Source organism: Fundulus heteroclitus, chromosome 8 (assembly GCF_011125445.2).
Source record: "Fundulus heteroclitus isolate FHET01 chromosome 8, MU-UCD_Fhet_4.1, whole genome shotgun sequence".
NCBI lineage: Eukaryota > Metazoa > Chordata > Actinopteri > Cyprinodontiformes > Fundulidae > Fundulus > Fundulus heteroclitus.
In genome coordinates, this window is record NC_046368.1 from 17,086,071 (window position 1) to 17,091,506 (window position 5,436).

General features: G+C 38.2%; 1 long non-coding RNA gene across 1 annotated transcript; it reads left to right on the forward strand.

Annotated features, from left to right (window-relative positions):
- Positions 1–2,754: 2,754 nt before the first annotated feature.
- LOC118563865 lies at positions 2,755–3,954 on the forward strand. The gene is made up of 3 exons (XR_004931471.1): positions 2,755–2,768; positions 3,548–3,595; positions 3,886–3,954. It is a non-coding gene; the product is annotated as an uncharacterized LOC118563865 (long non-coding RNA).
- The last annotated feature ends 1,482 nt before the right edge of the window (positions 3,955–5,436 follow it).

Here is a 5,436-nt window from a genome sequence, read left to right on the forward strand (position 1 = left end):
GTATTATGTTCTATTCCTGGTCCTCTGCTCATACTGGCTTCCATGTTTGAAAACTGCTGCTCTTTTGCCAACATAAAATACCAAATGCTGCTGTCCATTTTGGGAACTCTGGGAACTCTAATATGATTTGCTCAGGAACCAGGAAGTAAACATAGGCTACACAATGCACCAAAATAGTTCTGCACCGTAACTCTAATTTTGAATGGAGAAAAACTTGACAAAGACAATGTTGAAGGAGAGGACCAATTGTTCATAGGCAACGTTACTTTCAACCAAGGGTGACAAATGTGAATGATTTTGGTTATTTTTATGGCCATTTTCGTATTTATCAATCCTTTAAAGAAAAAGTACAGAATTCATAGTAACAGAACCTCTTTCGGTGACCTCATCTTGAAGAGAAACAGTTGAACATATAAGCTTTGAGGCAGTTTTAAAATGTATAGGATGAAAGACATTCACAGCAAAGCTTCTTCAATTGCTTCATCTAGGAGAGAGGGATTATACCTTTAAAAATTCTCAGAATCACCAGTTATCTGGCAGTTTGAGAGTTAGGTGCTCTGTTGAGAAGATATGGAAGTATAAGATTTCTGATTTAGGATGGAGCTTAATTTAAAGATGAAATTTGGAACTAATTTCAAACAACAGGTTCTATAATGCACTTGTTCTGGTGTTATTCAAGGCGGATACCCTAACCTTACCATACAGACATTTACAGTACAATCCACAAAGAAAAGTGTTACTAAAACGTACTTTATAAATAAACTTGCCTTGCCTTGTTCTCATCATTTTAATGACAGTTTTAAAATATCAAAGATATTTCCTGTGTTTAACCCTTTACCCTATAAGTATTATTGTTAATCAATCAAATGATCACAGTAGGTGCTTGACAAATTATTTATATTGCCCAACTTGTAGTTTCCTACAAACTATGTTTTGCAGTAAAGAAATGAAAAAAATATTTTCCTCTATGTTTGGAGCTTTTATTTCTCATTACTTAAATACAAACAACCCTTTCTACCGTTTTCTACCCTTTCAAGAGGTAGAAAACAAAAGAAACAACAGAGTTGCACTCTTTCAACATACCTCCACATGATGTGTAATCTAGAAGAATGACATGTCTGCTGATAATACAGTATTTGCTTAACAAATTTGTCTTAAAGGTTGGATTTTTCACTGTTGCATTTTATCTCAACCCACTCTGCTGTCAACCTCCTTTTCACTTTTTTTATATTTATATATTTTTTTCAATTTTCTGTCACCTCCTGATCTGTGTGAAATTACTGGCTTTACTGTTTCACTTATCCATGTGTGCATTTTTATTGAGCATGGATCACAGATAGCAAAACAGAGACTGGTATAAATGTAAGAAAAAAAAAAGGTTCTGTACACCACATTATTTTGTTTGAACTCATTAACATTTCAGTCCTATTTGCTAAGATATTTTAACATTTCCCTTTGACAATTCCACAAAATGAATGCTATTTTCCAAGACGCCAGTTATTTAGTGACCCATGATGTCTTTACACGTGAGTAAGTGACAAGTCTAAGATGATCTAGTAGTGGTGTATTGTACCTGCAGAGACTCTAGCTTCAGGTTATTATATTATGGAGCTCTCTTCACCTGATTAAGGTTTTATCTCCAGCCACAGCTGTTCTAGAGATTATATGCTACTTTGACATTATTTGAGCCATTTAAGCTGTTTCTCCCAGCTGCCAGCAAAACATAAATAAATAAAACTTTTCACTGTAAATCTCCCTATAATAGCTGAATACACCCACACGTGAATACACGTGTCCATGCATTTACATAAAGTAAAAACTATTCAGCATAAGATTTAATAATCTGTTTGCATAAACAGAGTTTCCTATCTGTTGCTTTGTTCTTAGGCTTTGTTTACTGGCAGTTCTGTGAATAGTGGGCCTCTTAATCCCTGATCCCAGTGGTCACTCCGGATTTCCTGTCTCTAAATCTAAAAGGCTTTAACTCACCAAAGCCCGCAGTAATTATTTTAAAGGTTTATCTCGCTTTAGCTGTGATGACATCTTCAATTAAAATTAAACCTTGTTGTTTTTCAAGGAGGAAACACAAGCGTGCTTACAATAAAGTTGTAGAGGGGTTTCTACATTTATTAAACTTTTTTAAAGGGAGACCTGGCAAACAAACAAAGAAAAAAAAAACAAAAAAAAAACAGTAACAAATCATTACATGTAAAAAATGTTAAAAATAGCATCTACAAAGACAGTTTTTTTAAGGGAAAACTGGTAAATGTTACATCAGACAGAATTAAAATCACTGACAATTTAAGAAGCTATCTCTAAGACCATCAATCTAGTTTTAAAATCACTTGGGGAGATCAAGCTGCAAGACATTTTGTAGCATGTTCCAGGTTGTTTGGGCTAGGTAGGCAAAAGCCTTTTTTCCAAGTTTGGTGCGAAGAGCGTGTATCAGTCATTGGACCGATATATATATATATATATATATATATATATATATATATATATATATATATATATATATATATATATATATATATATGAAATGGTGATATCACAGTAAATTGGGCAAAAATCTGGGCTATTTCTGCCCTGCGATGGACTGGCGACCTGACCTTGTACCCCGCCTCTTGCCTATTGACAGCTGGAGATCAGCGCCAGCACCCCTCGCGAGCCCAGCAGGGATAAGCGTATCGGAAAATGGATGGATGGATGGACTGAGCTATTTCTTTTTCCTTGCCATCAAGATCTCTTTCAACAGGCACCAGAAAATGGTATTATTGTGCTTTCTTCGTCTGGAAACGGATGTATACAATACCTTACGGGCGCAGCCATGATGAACTGGTTGAACTCGCACAGCTAAATATGCGCCGATCTGATTGGTTTAGCAGCAAAACTCGAATCACATGACCTCTTGGACTGGAGCGCAACAGTTTATATTTTTTATCGGCTATAACTTATTAATGTGCAAGTGAAAACGTGGGAATATTTGTGTTTTGGGATCACTGCTATATTTAGCAACTGATCCAAGTGCAGGAAATTGCCCCCTGACAGTTCTTAAGGAGACATCCTACAGATTCTGGCCCTCGGCCTAGTAATCTTAAACTTACAGTGTGTAAAATGTTCACACTGGCACACAATCTAGTGATGTGTTAAATGAATTACAAACGACCTCGCCGTTAGGCGCCTAATAACTACTACGAAAGTCCCAGAGTATCATATATGTCACAATGGCAATGTCCTCCATATAGCAGCTACTGCTAATAGCTAACAGCTATGGCCATCTTGTGAAATGGCTTTTGGCATTTTTGCCAAGTCCGCTTGTTTTTTTCTAAAATCGCTTGTAAATTCCATGAGTTGCATATTTTTCTTCTTTTTTTTTCTTTCTTTTGAACGTGCTGTTACTTATTTGGGTTTAAAATAAGCAATAATAAACACAAGGAAAGCAAGCCACATGTGTGCTGCAGTGTTACATGTTTTGACCTCTTTGTCTCAACCCACCTGTCCTGTGTATCTCCCTGCTTCGCTTATCTCATCCATGGACTTTCTTCAGTGTTCCATATCATCACTCATGGTTCACCTACAGGAGATCTGTCTATTGGTGAGTTTAAGGTTAAGTTTCTGGCTGCCTTTGGTGTTTTTAGAGCTCAAAGTTTATCTGTCCCTTTTTTTCTAATCTTCATCTTAAGTACGGCTGTTCCCTTTCCTATCAATATCATAAATCTTTTACCTCAAGGCTGCATCAACTCTCACTCAATCAGGTGTCTGTTTAGATTGGTCCATCCTTGACACTGAAATCCTGATTATGCTCACTTAAGCCACCTCCTGTTTTTCCTGTGGCACTGTCGGCCATCAGAACACCCTCTGTCCCTCTCTTCCTTTCTCCTCCAGTTCTTCAGCCCAACTAACCCGTCTCCTTCCTGCCAGCTCCCAGTCTCATGATGGCCAAGAGAAAAAAATTCAGGTTTTTAATAATTCCCCCATTTGCAATAATTTTAATGAAGGTGGTTACTCCTTTGCCACCATCGTCCACCCTCATCACCATGGGTTGCCTCTAATTCACCTCTTCTCCTCTTACCTTGCTCTCTAGGCTTCACTTCTCTGCTCCCCCCAGTTACCTCGACTCTGTTTACCTCAACTCTGTTTGGCTCAGCCTCAGCCTGGGCACCCTCATTTCACTCACTTCACTAATCCTGATCCGAGGATGGATATCCCACCTCAAAGCCATCTGCAGCTCTCACGTCATCTGCCGGGGTCCGCGAGCCAAAGAACTCTTTGTGATTTCTCAATAAATCTATCTAAATCGCCTTCCCTGTCTGTGTGAGTCTTTCCAGGTTGAAATGGAGTCTAGACGTAAATTCAGACTGAAAAAACTGACCTGTTCCCAACTGTCTCGTTAGGGACCTGTGATCCAGCTAATCAGCTATAAGTCCACTTCTTACCAAGGGTCCGAGCGCCAAACAACACTTCCTGATTTGTCAATAGATCTGTCTAATCGCCTTTTCTTTTCTGTGTGAGTCTTTCCAGGTTCAGACAGGTTGAAACATCACTATTTTTCAGTTATTTCTATCTAAAATAATAAAATTTTGCGTATTGCTACTTTAAACTTTTAAAACATTTATTAACATTCAAAACACTTAAATAATGCCTTTTATAAACTCAGAATTCCTGATCGTGTTCTAAAACGTATAGAAAAATTGAGATAGATTGATTGTAATGTGGGATCTGTGTTGAATCAAAATGTATGACGTCACCATAGTGGTAGTAATGTGCCCTGCATTGTCCTTCACAAGCATCCTGTTGTCCCCGAATTTTGTTATTTGAGATCCGGTCACCCTAGAGACAATCCTTTTGCAGTGGAAGTTAAATGTTCCAGCAAAGACGCTGTATAAAAACGAAACCATTTTTCGTTGGTTTCCGACCAGAGGAGAGGTCAGAGGTCTAGGCATACCACGACTGGGTTAACACTCTGGCGTCTTCCATCTGTCTGAGCACTCCTTAAGAAGCCCATGCTGATGACTCAAGATGCGCCGCAGGTGTGGGCCACGCCCCCCCCCAGTCAACTAGAGCCACCTGGGAAGTAGAGTTAGAGCAGGGAACACACAGGAAACCCTGACAATTTCCAATTTATTTAATTACTTTTGCCTTGCATACATTTATGTTTTCAAAAGCTTATTTCTGTAAAATTATTTGACAGCTGAAGTTCAACTGAAGGTTCTTCTGTGAACATCATTTGAGGAATAAGTCATATGGCAATGAATTCTAGTAAATATTGAACGTTCAGACAACGTCTACCGAACATGGCCATGAATGTTTAGTAAACGTTATCAGATAGATGTTCACTAAACTTAGATATAAAACGGCATATAGACATTTGCCGAATGTCCGCCAATGATATATAACTGAACTATCATGGCTATATTTGGCAGATGTCTAAATGCT